The 18,951-nt window shown below is 34.5% G+C and overlaps 1 protein-coding gene across 4 annotated transcripts in view; it reads left to right on the plus strand.

Annotated features, from left to right (window-relative positions):
- The window catches only part of LOC119635637 (netrin receptor unc-5), a 68,376-nt gene that overhangs the window by 24,250 nt on the left and 25,175 nt on the right, over positions 1-18,951 (plus strand). For 3 of the 4 annotated variants that reach the window (XM_038030526.1, XM_038030524.1, XM_038030527.1), the window contains 2 exons: positions 7,396-7,695; positions 11,186-11,305. The gene's annotated coding sequence lies outside the window, so the exon portion shown is untranslated. The remainder of the gene's footprint in view (positions 1-7,395; positions 7,696-11,185; positions 11,306-18,951) is intronic. The other variant, XM_038030525.1, reaches the window with a different exon arrangement.

The following is an 18,951-nucleotide window of genomic DNA, read 5'->3' on the forward strand; positions in this document are numbered from 1 at the left end:
AAATTTTTAATTTATCTGAAATTTTCTATTTTGGATTGTAGTTAGCATCAGCATAGGACGTTTAATGGCCGTCGTGCCCTGCTATAATGCTTTAACCTGAGCTGTATACTGTCGCATAAGAAGATCTAGGTAGGGGTTACGGGATGCCATATAAACTATTAGTTTTGAACTATAAAGATGTCCATTACAAGGTAATGAAGCAAAACCGACATGTTACCAATTGGCGAAATAAATTTCGATATATCATATCAGCCAGTCATGTTCTTGCCATAATCAAAGCTCAAAGTTCATGACCCGAATTTGATATTAAGACATGCTAATTGCCTTCCTTGCTGACCAATTGGCTATAGGAAAATTTCTAGATAGAGGTAAAGCATATGAATCCTATCTCTTTCATATTTGGTAGCAGTTGTTTCATTACTTTCTTTTCTTTTTTTTTTTGAAAGTAAGAGGATCGTGAAAATTGAATGGAAAGATTTTTTTAGATTAGTTGTAATAAAAAGATTGAAAACCTCTGCCCCGTTGCTCTTAAGTAAAATCCTCACTTCATTCATACCGGCGAACATATATGCATTACCTTTCTTTTTTACTTCTTTTTTTTATTTTTTTCTACAATTCCTTTGTTCCATAAATAAAACATTCATTTCTTTTATTTCACATATTTTCTATATGTGTGTAGAAGTAAGCGTAAGTAAGTAAGTAAGAGGAGAGAGTATGGGTATTGAAGGGCTTGTTTCCAGAGTCTAGATGTGCACGATTGTGTATGTATGTGTGTGTCTGTAAGTGTGTTTGTGTGTGTGTGTGTGTGTGTGTGTGTGTGTGTGTGCGAGCGCGTTCTCATCTTCAGAATGAAGAATTTTAACACTGGCATTTTTCATGGCATGTTTGGCCATGTCATGGAGAGGAGTTTTTTTGGCTACCCGAAAAAACCAAAGTAAAAAATGAATATATATATATATATATATATGGCATAGTAAGCAGCAGCAATGTACTTCAAATACTTACAAATAATATTGTATAATACTTAGGATATATATGGCAATAAGGGTATACGCGGGAAGGGGATGAATTGGCTGATGGTGGGGCGGCGGGAGAGTGGGAGTGGGAGTTGGAGGTAAGCATGTGCGAAGCATGTACACGAATGAATGTCTGTTAGAATGAAGAAAAAGTGATTTTAATTTTTCTTCGTTTTTAGCTTTATTCCTGTCAATAGCAGGGCATCGAAATAAAGGAGATGGGGATGCAATGAGAACAATTGTTTAATTCACATATTTTCTAAAACGAGACATTCATACATTTATACGAAAATGTACATACGTACATTCTCATACATATTTATAAAGGAATTTCGTACAAAATTTTCATTATTATCCTCGCTACCATCGTCATCGTCATCGTCATCATCATAATCATTATCATTATCATTATCATTATAAACATTATCAGTGTTTGTGTGACACATGGACTCCGGGTGACTTTAAACTATTTGTGTCCAAGTTAAGAGCAAAGTGTTTTGATCTTTTCTATATGTAAATCCTTAACACTGCAATAACAACAACAACAACAACAACGACAACAACAACAACGACAACAATAACAACAACAGAAATCCACTACTATTTGAATACTCCTAGAGATTTACACACAAATGCTACTTAATGCGACTTTTGTTCTTCTGCTTCTTTTTTTTTTTTTTTGTTTTTTAATTTCTCTGAATAACTTTTTGATAAAGTTCATAAAACAAGGTTAACACCTCACTTCGTTCGTCGTTTTGTATTTTTTTCTTCCGTTTTTGGGGATTTTTTTTTTTTTTTTTTTTGCTGTCATTTGACAGCAAGAATAACGATAGGAACAATAAATAAAGTAAGACATAAAAAAACGTTTCGTTTGTTTAAATTTTTAATGACTGTAAAGCAGAGATTTATCATAAAAGCCTCCTAAAAATAACATACACTTCATGTGAAACGTCACTTGTGTGGCACTTAACATAAACATAACAACAGCAATAACAAGAATAAAAACAACAGCATTAACAAAATAGTACAAACGCATATATACACACATATATACACACAGACGCACATACACGGAGAAACAGAACCAAATGTAAACAGATTTAACTGTTGTTGTTGTAAAGGTAAGCATAAAATGCTTTAAAGGCATTTCGTTAAACTCTTTCAATCCTACGACAACAGTTTTATGGGAATATTTTTTATTATATGACTCGCAGGCAGACAAAGAAAGTAAGCTTGCTTAAATCGTCATTATCATCACTATCATCATCAAGTTAATAATAATAATAATAATAATAATTTTTAGCTATCTTCAAGTTTCGTCACCTTAGTATATATGCATGTATACATACACACAAACATATATATATATATATATATATAAGCATAGTTTTATATCTTTCCTCATTTTTGCTATTTATTATTATTAATTGATCCTTAAGTTTTCACTTTTAGTGCCTTTTATGTATGTATGCGTATTTGTGTCCTGGTGTGTGTTTTTGTGCGGATAGCACTTGAAATATGTTTTCAGTGTTTTCATCAAGTTCAGTAGTGAATGAAGGAAAAAAGTCAAGAGCATATAGAGCAGTAGAGTAACACCAGCTACGAGCACAAGCATCAGCACCAGCACCAGCAGTCGCAGCAAAGCAGCGACATTAGTGGCGAGAGTCTCAACACAATTTTTCATTTTTTCACTTCTTCTTTTTCTTCTTTTAACGCAACGTCTAATTATGAATTATGTCAATAGGCTTTTGCCTATTGAAACCGTCACACATATACAGTCGTACGCATTTATATATAACGGTGTAATTTCCTTCATTTTTTTTTTTGTATTTTTTCCTCTCTTCTATATAACAATAAAGTACTTAAACTCAAAGGATTTCCACTTTTTTATATTTTAATTTTTTTTTTTTTTTTTTTTTTTTTTTTAACTCGCATAAGGACATCAGCTGCTACTCATTTCTGTTTCGTACTTCAACTTAGAAATGGGGTTAGAAGAGAAAAGAAATTTTTCATTAATTTAAGGAAACAAATTTTTTTTTTATTTTTTATTTTTTTTTTTTTTCATTTAAAATGCATTTTAATCGAACGTACATATTAAGTAAATGTATAATTTGACATACGACTGACAACTGACTGAAGTGGTTGCAATATTGAAATTGAAAACGGCAGCAGATATCATTCATTGCTCGTCGTTCTCAACGAATAAAAAGATGTCAATTTAAAGGTTCATTAAATTATTTTATTAAATACAAAAGTTCATGCAAAAGATAAGTTTATCATCAGTAAAAAAAAGTTTTTTCATAACCTTAAGCTCGAGTTGTCGTAGGTACGTTACTTAAATTCAATTATGGGAAAACTTTGAAAAGTTTGAAAAACCAAAACCCTATCTAAGAAAACGTCCGATGATTGATAGTGATGGCCTCTAAGCAAACTATGATAATTTGCTCACTTTCAGCGCACAAACATAATGACCTTGTGGACATAAAAACAGTCTATAGTTTGCAAACCGTTCATATGTTGGTTAAGGGGTTAACAGATTTAACCATACCGCTGGAGGCAAGTTAGGAGTTGCGTTATTCTAAGCAAAAGACCTTTTACTGGCTTTTGAAAAATCTCGTTGCTATTTTGCTTGTGTGGCTATATCGAGCTGCGTCTCTTCTTCGAGTGAAAGTTGTTTGGCAGCACTTCTCACTTTGCGTGATAGTATAAACCATGTTGCTAAAGCATATGTTTTAGAAGCCTTGAATAAGTTGACATCTGTGTGGAAAAAACACGAGAAACGCGTATGAAACTTTGCTTTCCCTACTAAAACGTCGTTGATTCCATTTATGAAAAACTAGCAAAATAAAGTACAGGTCGGGAAAACTATTACATATGTGGCATGTAAATACGTAACCTGCAGATAAATAATGACAAATATATTATTCGAAGTATTGACCATGGTTAGCTGTATGATAATTTGTGGGTGTAAGGCCCTTAAAAATCCTCCTCTTCGGCCGAGAACCGTTCACCGAGTCTTTTCTTTCACACTTTCCAAGTTATTTTTTATTAGTTTTTATTATTAATTTAGCCAGAGAAACGCATTCTAGGGCTGGAGTGTTAAAGCATTAGCGTCTAAGGCTATCGGCTTTAGCTAGCGGAAACTCCGCTGCACTTTGGATTTGAACCTTCAACCATTGTGTTGTTAATCGAGATCATTTTCCTACTCGGTCACTCAACCGGATAAATTTAAAAAAAAGTTGCAATTGTAAAAAGTATCGCTCTTAACGATAGACCCTGTGTAGGCATAACATGTAGTCCAACACTACATGAGGCACAAGAGTGTGCTAAACTTGTGCTCATGTCTGCTATGCCTCGAAGGATTTCAGTTAAATCGGTCTTTTATTATACCAATCGATTCTAAGTTTGTCTGTCCGTTAGTCCTTCCATATTGTTTTCTTGTGTTCTTGAACTGTAGTTCAAGCCTTGTTAAAAATGGTTTGGATTGAACCAATTTTTCGATGGCCTGTGTGTATGGTGCTTAATGGTAAGTCGTGGCCAACAGTAGTGTTTTTACTTGTTTAGTGAAATAAATTTCTGCCTAATGTTCGATAATTCACGATCTTGAAAACTTTTTTTTATGGATGCGGAATTTTGCACAATTAAGTACACAAGTTACAAATCTTACTCACCTGTTTCCGCATACTACTAGAAACAACTTGCACGTTTTTTTGTATTTACGTGACTTGAAGTGATGGAAATGTAAAGTGCCGTACAAAGCGATTATAACGTTTCTACTCCTTTTAATATGGAAGCTTCAGTTAATTAAGATTTGCTGAAAAAGTTTTACCCTGTCCTTGGACCATGTTTATCATCATTATCATCCTGGACATCTCGACATATGGTTAATTCTGAGAAATTGCTTGAAATGCTTTCCATTGTACGAAAATGAAGAACTGTTTGTGAGATCAGTCAGAAGAACTCTCGAAGGGTATTTGAGGTGTTACGCGCTTCTGCACTTAATTCGAAGCAAAAGAATCAATTTCTAGTTTGATTTAAGTATGTCTGTTCGCCTGTTCGTATCTTCGTCTTGTTTTCTTGCGTTCCACAAGCGACGAAAACTGTCGAGTGTTTTGGCTCAAGGGCGGACGCTATTGAAAATGGAACGGATTAGGCCAATCTTTCGATCACTTCTCACATAACACCTTCGTTTCAAAAGTAGTTGAGTATGAATAAGTGTAGGGCGGTTTAGGATAATTGATAGCGGGCCGTGACTCACTGTAGTGCTTTTACTTGTTTTCACACTAGCTTGGTACGGATAATATCTTTTAATTTTTGAATATATAAACTTTTCAAGTTTAGGATAAACATCCGATAAAACAATGGAATATTTAGTAATTTTCGTTTATCTTTTTGAACTTGCGATTCATTTAAATTCACTTCAAAGTGAATCAATTGAAACCAGAAAAATACAAGTAGAAAAGTTATTCTCGGTTGTGGTCGAATCTTCTATGTCCCATACATTTACCTTAACAAGAAGGTTTCGTTTGCTTATTGCCAATGTTTTGACAAAATGATTTTACCCGCATTTTTGCTTGTTGGTGCATATAAAAAGTTATATATATATATATATACATATATATATGTATCTATGTTCAAAGGAAATAAAACATTTTAGAAGAACCGGACTGACTATTAAATACCATGCAGTACTTTGTCTAATATGAGGTTGCACTTATCTTTGCCATACAATATGGAAAATTGTATTGTTGCACAATTTGTCCATACCGTCTTTCCTTTCCTAATAGCTGGCAGATACATGGGAAGAACATCCAAGAATTGTTTGACCGTCTTGTGAAAATTTTCATCACAAGTTAAGAATTACTTCCTACTGCCACATACAGGTTTCCCCTTTTATAAGAAAGTTTACATGGCAGCGGGTTCAAAAATGTTACCATTCTATTCAGGTTTCCAAATTTATTTGGCACACCAATAGAAAACCATTCCTCGCAAATAGAACAACTTTTTGAAAATAAGGCTTTATATATAGTAAGTGTGGTTGCAAAAAGTCTCTGTACTCTGAAACCATTTCCAGTAGCGCTTGCGCTTACGTCAAAATATCTCAGTGTACCAAATTTCATCGCAATATCCTAAACCTAGCGATCTATTAACTGAACACAAAAATATATGGAGAAACATTCATTAGACAGACGGAGAGGCGGATACATTTAAGGAAAAAAACGTAGGCTGTTATTAGACAGACAGACGGATAGGCAGGCAGGCAGATAGAAATGTTTATTGAAAAAAATGATCTAAAAAATTATTTTGATCTGAATGACATTTTCTATTTTATTTATTTATTTATTTATTTATTCCACTTATACAAGAAACTCAACTAAAAATTTTGACAGTCGTGTTCAATTGAGTTTTAAAGTATATCTTAAATTAACTAGTACTAAAACTTAGTGTAAGTACAATAAGACAAATAGGAAGGAAAAAAAAAAAAGAAAAAAAAAGGCATGTACGCAACTAGCATACGACATACGTAAATTACGCGCATTAAGCAATGTTGCTTTAATGGACTTTAAAGAGTCCGATAATGAGAATAAGTGATAGATATCATTTAGGTTCTTGCAAACAACTCTGAGCGGGTTAAACAGCTCATAATTATATTTACATTGACTAAGCTTAACCAAGGACATGAAAAGAAGGCGCACTTACCGTACCGTTCTCGTGGCGTGTGTACGCAGCAACTTAATGTACCGTGTACACCAAGTCGTCGAAGATACAAAAATTTCAAATATTTTAGCTCTTGTTAAGTACTAGCCGCAGCCTGGGAAGTATTCGCCCGACAGAAAAATGTTATGTCGTCATCGATGAAGCACTGACCAATCGCACATAAATGATGGCCTATCGCTCTGAATGTTGAGGACCCAGGCATATGGATCTAATTATTGCATTTCCTAACTACTCAGGTATGCAGTAGGCCTACATGTATAATCTAAATCAAAGTCTTAGTAGTCTTAAGTAAATTTAAAAATTTTTTACGTACAATCTTCGGCAATGAGTTTACTTCAAGGCCTTCAAATTTTGTCTAAACATTCACCTTAAACTTGCTCCCAGTTATGAGCAAACCAAATATTATTCAATTAACACAAGAGAATGAATGCTTGCCATTAACTTAATCATAGCTTACAAGTACGTTTACATATTAAGTTGTTGTTGGTTTTTTATTTTAAATCTATTGATATAGTTTACGCGCTTAAGTTTTTCCGATAAAGCCCAGCACAGTTGATCGTTTAGTTTAAGTTTAGTGTTAATTGACAGCTAAGTCACAGCTAGTAGCTATAATGCTCAACTTTTACACACAAAACTTTCGCCATAACTTGACTTATTCTAGTTTGATTACAACACCATTACCGGTACAAAGTGGTAACTTTTTCACATCAGTCTACGCAGTAATCTTTCTATAAAGATATAATCTATAATGTAGTAGTAACAAAAAAGAGAAGAACAAGAAATAGTAAAAGAAGAAGAAGCAGAATCAAGAAGAGAGAATGAAAGAGAACATCTACCTGGAGATACTTGCACGTAATAATAGTTAAGTTAAGGTAGTTGCAGTAGCAGTATCAGCATCAGCATCAGCAGCAGCGGCAATAAGAGACTTTTCAGAAAATATAACAATTTATGCAATAGCAAGGTATGTCAGTAAACACATATAAACATATATATATATATATATACATACACACACACACACATACACACACACACACAGGCACGTATGCATATCTGCACTTGTATAGGATTAAAATTCAGTTAGATTTTAATCTTATGTCTATACTTTATGGAACTTTTCTGTTTTCTGGTAACAATTTATCAAAAATCCAATCAATGATAAATATGAGAAAAAGGAACAAACAGGAAAAAGAAAAAAAAAAAAATGAAATAAAAGAAAAAAAACGGGAGGACATTCTAGATGTAACAAAAGTAAAAACTACTTAAATATTAAAGATTACTGGTAAAGAAAACTATAGAATTTCATCTCTTTAAACTGCAAAAAAAAAAAAAAAAAAAAAAAAAAGAACAAGAAGAAAAGAAAGGATACCTTAAAAAACACTGCAGGAGATCTTTGCTGATAAAATGTAATCTCTTTCCCATAAGAAATTCTTTTGTTTAAAAAAAAATGTTTTTTTTTTTTTTGTTGTTATTATTGTTGCTTTCATTTTTATACTCTCTTGCAATGCATAGGAAATAATCAATTCACACTTTGAATACCATGCCAAAGGATGTTTTGTATCAAATGACAACAAATAATCATAAATTTTACGCCTCTTCTTAGCTTTATCAGTAGAAATGTGCGTGCGCTTATAATTTATGAGATTTATGTACTCTAACCTTTTGTTAGGGTAAGATGTCCAGGGGAGGAGATAGAGGTAAAGGCTGACAGTGAGAGAGAGAGAAAGAGAGAGAGAGATAGAGAGAGAGGTGGCTTGGGACGGAGGGATTATATTCAAAGTTGACATATGACAACTGTCGTTTACTACTGACATACGATGTTATGTATTTTTCAGTACATGTGGTCTCGGTTGATTGTCCCCTTCTTTTCCCCGACAAAAAAAAAACGAAAGGGAAAGGGAAATAAATTACAAGCGTTGTGTGTATAATTAAAACTTTTCAAAAATTCTTTAATTATGACGTTGTTAAAATTTAAAAGGAAAAGAACAACTTGTAGTCGTTGCTTTAATTGATAATTTAATTAGATATTCAATGAGATACATGCTCGCAACATATCGACGGAAACGCAGTCGCTAGCTCCCATCCAAGCCATGCACATAGAAACATATTATAGACCGAGAAATGTGTTTATGGTAATGTTTCTGTTTTTTTTTTTTTTTTTTTTTTTTTTTTTGAGTAATAAAATGCGACCTACATACAAACGAATTTTTATTCCCACAACCGGAGGATGAGGATATGCTAACTTTGTTATTTTGTTGGTTACAATTAGAGACGCGCATCAATGAACATATGAGCAAGTATTGCGTGCAGTTGTAATTAGTTACATATGTAAGTCAAACTGGCCGTGTTTGCGTATTTGCGTGTTTGCTTATCTCTCTATTTGTTCACTCGTCTTCACTCTCTCTCAACATCCTTCTATTTGTCCGTGTATCCATATGTTTCGGCTATCTGTGTAACTGCCCAATACATATCTGTTGGATTCTTCATCTGATCGTTTGGTGTTGTTTTGTTCATTTGCAAGTCGATTCAACTATGCAATCGTCTTTCCGTCTACGACCATCCACTTTCCAGGCTTCTTGTCCGTTCAACCGCAAAGAAAGCCTTTTCCCTGTTTGTTCGATTATTGATGGAAGAGTGCGCCAACCCCTATATTTAAGAGTCCCTCTGCTTGTGCGTCTTCTATATCCCTATAACCGTTTGTCCCTATATTCGTGCCTGCCTCTGTTTACGCGTCTCCCTTTTCGTGTGTCACCCTGTTCGTCCTTTTATTCTGCCTCTCCTCCTAGCCATTTTGCCTACTCGTGCGCCTGTTCGACCATCCCTCTGTTCGTGCCTCCAAATTCCCGTCCATGTGTTAATATATCTATCCATCCCTAAGTCGAGAAAACTGTCCGTATATTTGTTTATTCGTTCTTTCGTTTTGCTACTTATCTCTTGCAAAGCAGTTTACCGTCCTCTTCCGCTTTAAACGAGTTCATCTGATCATTTGTCTTTCTACATCCTATCAAGTCATGGGTTCAATTCTTTACTTATCTTTTGTCCGATGATTGCATGTCAGTCCATTTGCCGTCCACTGTTTCACTTTTTTACCATTCCTTCCCCATATCACTTATCACGGCTACTATCCATCTGCTGCCATTATGCAGCGGCGTCATTCTTCATTCATCCTTCTGATCTTTTGTCGGCTGCAAGTGTTTGGCTATTCATCCGTTTGTGCCTTCTTCCGTCCATCCCTCCTACCTCGGTCAAACTGTACGGTTTCCCATCTGTCCGTCTATCGTTCCCCATGTATGCCTCATGTATGCTTATTCGTCTTTATTTTCATCGGTCTGGCAATCTACAATCTTTCAATACTATGTCTCTTTATCCTCTTTAGACTCTCTATTGTTAGCAATCTCAAAGATACGAAGTGAAAACTTGTGAAAGTTGAGTATGTTCTTGGTAAAAATTCCTATAAACTAAAACGTTTGATGATTTTGAAAATCAAGCAGAGGTTTAAGAATTCACTGCCACTGAAAGAGCCATCGTCATTGTATGTAATAAAATTCTTTGTAATTTCGCGAAACGATGGGCATTCAAAATTCGTCTCCAAGGCGCTTATAGCTTTCTTCTTACTTATTGCCCTATATATAAAATTTCTATAGAACAAAATTAATTACATTTAAAAATGGTACGTAAGTGAATAAATAAGTCTTGTATTTTGTTTGTCTGTGTGCTTGTTTATACACCTCTTGTCTATGCTGCATCGACGAATGTGTGTTTAGTCATCAACTCAGCTAAACTAATGAGATGATATTTTCATATTATCCATATTTGCATTAGTTTAGTGTTATTTGTTTTAATAAAGGGATTTAAGAGTAAAATCATTTTTCTACTTTGACGATTCGTCTTTGTCTATATCCGTATCTATAAATGTAACTAATTGCCTGTAGAACAAGGGGCCATCAACGATAGTGTATAGTAGTGACACTAGTAGCAGCAATAGTAGTAGCAGTAGTAGTAGTAGTAGTAGTAGTGGTGGTATTAATGTAACAACTGGTGGTAGGAAAAACAGTTGTTGCAGCAGGCAACAGCGATAGCAACAACATTACGTCGGTTATGCTGTTAGTGAAAATTGAATTATATTGAATCACATTCATTGAATATCTATCCATCTATCTATCTATACATCCATCTCTTTATCTATTTTATTATGCATGTATCACAAACACGCACTTATACGCACAACCCCACATATGCATGGATTATAAGCATCATATGTATAGATATGTATAGATATCAATGCGAAAATATATGTATATATATATATAAATATTTATTTGAATGTGTGCTTAGCTTGTTGTTCCTATAGCGCAAAGCACAAGAGCACCACGGCTTACAAAGGCGGTGTACAATACACTTGAACACATGCTCGTTTCAATTTTTTCTTTTTTTCTTCTTCTTGCTTTTAGATATTTTGTACAATAATTTTTATCAAAGTTGTCGTGTGTATATGTAAGCGGCACGCAAAGCTGGCGGACTAACTCTCTGACTGGGGCAGACAACGGGCCAAGCTGGCATAGGAGGAGGGGGTAGCAAACAAGAGCAAAGCATCTCTTGCGTTCTTTCTCTTTTTTGATTGTTTTTTTTGTTTTTTTTTTTTTTTGTTTTTGTTTTTTGCTTTTCTGATTTTCCTTATTTTTTTTTTTTTATTTTTTTTTCTTTTTGTTATTCTTTTTTCTTTCTCTCATAAGCCTACACATGTATGAAACAACTTCATATGTAGCACGAATAACACACAAATATATGTATATGTACATGTAAATTTGTATGTAATATTACTTAGCCTGCAAGTGAATGACTGACTTTCATGGTTGGCATGGAATCTTGATAGATATAGATGGACGGACGAGATAAATAAATGAGACACTTTAGACTTTGCTTGAGTTCAATTGAGGAATGTTCTTTTAACACGCCCGTACTCTTCAGCAGAGAAATATTACTAAGAACAAAAAAATTCAAATTAAAATGCAAAGATTTCAATAAAAGCGCTTTTTAACAGTAATGGGGGTAGAGTCGTCATCGTCGTTGTTGTTGTTGCCGCCGTCGCCACCGCCGCCGCCGCCTTGTAATAGACATTAGAGATATTTCTTAAAGTTTAAAAAAATTAAAAATAATAATTCTTAGCCTTTTCTGCGAAAGCGAGCAATTTTCTGTTATTCATTTTGAAAGATGTTTCTGTTTTTATATTAATTAATTTAAAATATCTAAAAATCATTCATTACTTAAGCATCACACGATGTTAGTTACATTTTAAAAAATTGAAAAAAAAAAAGAAAAAACAAAGAAAAAGTACTTTCTCCTATTGGGCAAAGAAGAGCTTAAAAACTTCCTTACACACTTTTCTTCGATGCGAAAAATTGCACTACGTACACATGATCACTATGTTAGTAAACCATATTTCAAGGTTTCGAAGAACCAAGAAGAATTGGTTATTGGATTCCTCTGTTACTTATCGCTCTTCAAAAAAGTAAAGTAACATAATTGTTATGCAACGCGTTTTTGGACCGTGTGAAACCTCTCTACTTTCGTAGACATAAATAAGTTATAGTTCCGAGATCAATTTTTAGTGTAATTCACTCTAGGTTAAAATCCTTTCCTCACTCCTTTAAGTAGACTTTACATTTTTTAATGGCCTACGCCGAAGCTATTGAGTTATCGCTTTCCCTTCCACGGCTGCTCAAGTGCTTGAGATTTAGAACATTTTTCTTCCTACACGCAAGAAACCATAAATGGCCTAAACATGATCGAACGAACTGTTAGCCTCTTTTTCTTTGCTCTAGTAAGACTCGCTTAAAGTTTCTCTTCGTTTTTTCTTCTTCTCTACGGTCAAGCATGCGTTTTAAGGCTCGTATTCTCCTATGGCAAAGAAGATCGATTGAGTTCTTAGGCTTTTTCTCATTACTTAAGCTGTTGTCACGAAATATTAACTGCTTTGAGTAAAATCTGCCGCCCTTCTACCTCACCACCCTTAGACATATATGAATTTAGTTTTTTTGGATTTTCTAATGGTCAAGTAAGTCTAACACAGCTTTGTGAAGATCACACTTTTAAACATCTTGAAAAGTTGATTGAGATGCTTATCAGATTCTTTTTATGACCTAACTATAACGATAACGCTAGTTGAGTTAAAAGTCCCTAATAATATCCTTACAAAGAGGGATTGCTGTTGCATCGATTCTTTATCATTTTTTTTTCCTTTGCATTCACCTAAATCCATGTGTCTAACCAAAACTATAAGAGGGAATTCTATTCATCGCTTAAATTGTGAACCGCTCTCTTACTTTGGTATTATATTCTTTACTTTCTTCTTCGCTCCCAATTCAAATAGTGATGATGACCCAAGTAGCACTATCTAAGCTGGTCAGCGCTGGGATTCAAAAAAGCTGGTTGTTTCCTTTGAATCGCTAAAGAAATTCCGAGTATAACACGCTACTACATGGCCTTTCTGAGTACTTTTAAGCTTATATGCGCAAAGCCTAATTTTTGGGAGCTTTTTTTTTTTTTTAATATGACAGACCACTTGGGTTACTTACCCTATGCCCGTAACACAGTGACGATCAAAAAGAACTAAAGAAAGAGAAGAAGACACGGAAGAAGTGATTCCAGTGGATGTATTCCCAACGGGTAATTGCTATGATTTTCCGACTGAGCACTCACTATGCTACCAAGTATACTTTACCACATTGAAATTCGATTCTGTGAGCGTTGACTTGGTCGCCGCAGTCCATATCTACTCGGTTACTCATGGGTATTAGCTTGTAGTTCCATAAAGAATGTACGAGATTTCATAAAATCAGTCGCAATCTATATCTGATAATATGTATAAGAAATTTACTACTGCTTACCAAAGTTATGGTTCACACTCGATATGATTACAAACCGCCTTCAGTCTTCAGTATGAGCAAATTTTCCTTAGTTAGGTATAATGGCAGTAATGTAGCAGTTGTTTTATCCTTCAAAAGGCTTCATTCGGCTTCGCAATAGATGATGTCATGCTTTGGTCTTTTACTACAATTTATGTAGAAATTTGGGTAGAAATTTCTAGAGAGAAAACAACTAAATCTTGTTTATCCTTTTGCTACGATTGATGCTCCGTAACAAAGTCAATAGCCTGCCTGTCATTAAATGTCATTTGTTAAGTGGCAGCCGGCTTTGTTGTTGCCCTCTAAGTTTTGCGATTAATCGCAATCGTATCGCTTAAGCAAAAGCCGCAATCTGATACTCATTCTGGTGGTGGGTAGAAAAAGATTTGAGGTAAAAAGTTAAAGATTGGCATCTCTTGAGTAAAAGCCGCGATACATTCGTCATATATTTATCCACAGGGCGGATATAAAAAAATTTCGAATAAAAAATGTAAAATTTACATTTCTTAAGTAAAACTCACAACACGTTCATCAGATATTTATGCGCTCAGATGGCGGATATACTATAAAAAAAAAATTTATGCCAAAAAAAAAAAAAAAAAAAAAGAAACATTTAAGCGTTAGTGCACAGTGAGGAGGAATAAGTCGAATTACAATGACTTGTCCTCCATTACGTATGAATGCAAGATAATTTTTAAGCAATAAAGCAATTATCGCCGTAAGAGGAATAAAATAATCGACCATACTCGATTCTCGCATAACGCCTAGCTATCCAGCACATTACACTCTTAATTGTCTAATTCGAAACGATTTATGCGTTTTTAGAATTATGTCTACAACTTTTATTTAATTCTTTAAAATTATTATAAAGCAATAAAGACAATGTTTTAATGACTCATGTCTCTTGCGTTCCTTTCATAATTATTTACATATTTATCAGTTAAGCTTCGAAGGAAAAGAAACAAAAGAAGAAAAAACAAAATCAAAAAAAAAAAAAAAAAAAAAAAAAAAAAAAAAAAAAGTAAATAAAATTTGATAAAATTTTAAAAGAATTTATAATTTTTTAATAATGTGCACCATTCTATGGGGCACATTAATAGAGAGTTTTGGTTAAATAAGTATGTGTGCGTGTGCGTATGTGTGTGTGTGTGTGTGCGTGTGCGTGTGCGTGTGTGCGTATATATACATATGTACGCATAGCAGCAGACAAGCGAGCACCTTTATGCATATTATGCCATTGCAAACAACAACAGTCAAGTCATTTAGTGACAGAGCTGCTGATGATGATAGGCAACGACTATCATCACCTAAACAGAAAAACTTAACTAACTGACTGGCTAACTGCCGTTTGCCTGCTTGCTTGCTTGCTTGCTTGCCTGCTTACTTGTTTGCTGGCTTGTCGGCGTAACAATGTGTATGTTTGTTTATTGGTTGGTTTGTTGGTCGGTTACTTGGTTGGTTGACTCCAAGAAATTAACTATTCAAGGCAGGCATTTAGAAAAAAACCTATACGTAGAGTTCCACGAAAAAAAGCGTGAAGCTTATGTGTAAGGCCAGTCAAACGAACACACACACACACACACACACATATATATATATATATATACTCTCGCGTACGCTACTTATACTAAACGGACCTCTATACAATATTCTCTTGTTGTTTTTTATTTTTTTTTTATTTTGTGCTTCTTCGTTTTCGTCTTAGTTGTTGTTTTTTTTTTTTGCCTCCCCCTTTATCTTTACGTTATCGTTGAGCAAAGTCGGTAACTAATGACAAACGTATAAAATGTGAATGAATGAATATAAGTGACAGAGTGACACTCTCTCTCAATGCAAAGGAAAACGTTGACAACGTTTTGATAACATTAAAACACAACAACAACAACAACAACGCAAATGGACAACAACAAAAGCATTTTAACAAAAATCAAAAACAATTCCACTAAACAGGCAATAGACGATAGTTTTAAATGATATTATGTGCACGCCGTACAATACAATAAAGACGAAGAACATTGTATGTTACAACAACAACAACAACAAGACCAACGGCAACAACTTTTTGTTTCGTATTTATTTTAAAATAAATTTAAAAGGAAATTAAATGACATATACACAAACACACATACATATATATATTCATACATATATATTACATATATTACATACATTCACACAAATATATAGAAAAAATCTCTCGCATATATATATGCACTTGCACATCAAAAGTGCCGTACGATTGTATATACGTACATACGTACATACGTACGAATATTTATTTATTACAAATTGTGCAAAAAAAAAAAAAAAAAGTGGACTCTTGCACCATAAAACATTCTCTAATCAATTCTATGCATGTTTAAATGATAAGCTGGGAATGCATTTGCAATGCAAATATTTACAAATACCCACACATCTGTAAATAATTTAAAAGTTTACTCATCAATGATGATCATCAATTTAAAATTGTTGTAAATAATTTATTAGGACTCGGTGATGAGCAAGCAAAAGGTATCTGAATCGAAAGCTTTATTCTCCTTGACGTACTCTAGAAGTTTGTCAGATTTTTGCTATGAATAACGTAGCATAACATAAATGTCTTAACTCAATGAACACTAACTTGATACTTTCAATATCCTAGCGGTAATTGGATTTGAAAGGTATCGTCTCGTTCTGTTCTCGTTTTCAGACTCCCTACAACACTCTATTAACGTATATTGACTATATTGAGAAACTACGCTAAATTACTGTTGTTCTTAATTGTCACAAGAGCTTGGGAAAATCTCATTATTCTCCGTTCCGTTCGTGCGTTGATTTTATGGAATACTACTGGTTGCAAAAATCCGGACAAACGAACGTAGATTTGACAAATGGGCCTCATGTCAGCCTGCGAACATCTCCGGGAATGTCCGCCCGTCTGTCACTTTATTGTTTGTTGCAAATTTTACAAATTTCCAGCCAATCCAGTAAGCTATCGCCATATTTGCCCGACAGTCCATTGCTTTTATGAGCTTACAACAGAGGTAAAATTTAAGACAAGAAAAATGAATAAAACCGTCACGTGAGGGTGATGGGTGTAAAAATTCGTGCGAATTGTGTAGTTGTTTTTATTGGAGAATCGTGCCATTTCAATACACGGTAAAAAAAGATCGCATACAAAAATGGTTGAATGTGTTGCACATGCCAGCGATCTCGAAACTTTGATAAATGTCAAGCGACTCCTCACACTTTTTCATTACAGTATAAACGTTAACAGCATGCGGCCTTTGAATTAATAAAATCCTTATCACGGAAGTCCGTTGGCGCCCTCCATAATGCTTGCAGAGAATCGCGTTTTCAACGGATTAGAACTTTCAGCACAATGCACCTTTAACCTACACGCATATGCTCACAGAGAGCAAGAGAGATGTAATGTTTGGTTTGCTCAGACTCTTTTCGTGTTCACCTCTGACTCGTGTACGATATTTAATTCCAACATTCAAATACAAAGTTATGTCGCGGATATTTCGTATTGCGCCGTATCGTACCTGTCGCGTTTTGCGTATCGTGTGTCGTAACCGAATTTTAAAACCAAATTTTTTTTTTTTTTTTTTTTGGTTTTAGTTTGCGTACAACGCTATACACCGGAAACCCACTTTTTGCATAATCCGCGATAATTTTTGAGTTCTGTAGAGGTCTTTGCTGAGTTGATTAAGTTGGTGGTCGAAGTTGGTAGGAAGAATTCATTAAAGGTTGACTCACAGATAATTTCTCTTATAGATGAACAGAGTAGATGAGAATTGCGAATTCATTGCTCGCGGTTTCGAATCTTAATGCGGTAGAGTACACTTCAATCGTGGCTATAGTGCTTAGGCGTAAGGGCATAACACTTACCAATGGGGCACATACCCTACTGCTAGGCTACGGTCACCACATCCATATCTCTTTCTCTTTTCTCACTTCTTTCTAGGAGTCGTCGCCAGGTTGACCGTCCATATGCTTGTGCCATCTATTGTAAGTCATTGGGATAAACGACTTTTTGCTTACACTAAATAAATAAAGGTTCAATTAAGACATGAACACGATGAATGCATGATGAACTCAATTGTCGAAATGTGATTTGATTGCAGGTGTTGATGTGTCATTGAAGATATAACTAGCATTACATCGATGGAGTGAAAATCATATGAAAAAAATTACTTTGAATTATACACAATGCAAGTGTGTGCTCAGCGTTTAAAACTTTTTTCCCTTGTGATGCACATATTGTTGAATGGTTTCTCATAATCCCTAAAAGGGAGTAAAAAAAGTGCGTTAATCGCCACGAGATGCTTTGGGAATTTAAACAAAACAATACCGTTAAGGTGACGGCTGACAAAATATGCAGTGTATACGTTAAAGATCCCATAAATGATTCGCGCCGGTTAGAAACTAGTTTTCCAATTTCCCATCTAATGATATGCTACGCTCAGCAGGAATAGCATTTGCAATCAAATATTTATTCACTTTTCTTAAAGATGACTCATGATGATGATCGCCCATCTCTTTTAGAGGATATTATTGGCGCCGTATCATATGTAGAATGCTTTTAATCCGTCATCAAAAACCTTTGTTGAAGAAGGACAAAGAATGAACAGGAAGATTATACCGGCCATGACGACAACCTTCGAAGGGCAATATTGGATCTTGAAATTCATTTCACTGAATAAAAGATAGGGCAAAACGGTTGAAAGGGTCGTAATCCTTACTTTACCCATTGAAGGTTCTTAATGTAAACATTATCAACTTTTAATTAAAAATTTTTAGAAAAACTGACCAATTATTAGTTTTTCAACAATTGTGACCTGGGCGGAGAAAGAGAAAATTTAAAAAAAAATTTTGGTTTCGTAACCTAAAGTTTGACATCTAGATCGTTCTGTTAACAGAGAAATAAATGACAGGGAGTTAGATGAATTCTAAAAAAAGATTCAAGAAGCCTTCGCCATAATGATGGTTAGGTCAAATTGTATTATCAACCTGTAAATCCGAAGGCCATACTACTTATGGCCATAACGATGAATGCGACCATATCATGTGGTATTGGGCACCGATGAGTTAAAACTTCACCTGTCTCCCCATCAAAGCGCATTTAATAAATAAGATAATGGTTTCGCTTTAGGAAAAATTTTACACAACGACAATCTGCAAGAAATATCAGTAATTAGTAGAGGCAGACTATGTGGATTAATTGTTGGTTAACAGTAGTTTCGATTCAAGCGGATAATCATTCGAGATAATAAGTTATTTACGTAATTATAATCACTTGGTCCTTACTTGAAGTACCTTTTCGTCTT

The sequence above is a fragment of the Glossina fuscipes genome, unplaced genomic scaffold (assembly GCF_014805625.2).
Source record: "Glossina fuscipes isolate IAEA_lab_2018 unplaced genomic scaffold, Yale_Gfus_2 27, whole genome shotgun sequence".
NCBI lineage: Eukaryota > Metazoa > Arthropoda > Insecta > Diptera > Glossinidae > Glossina > Glossina fuscipes.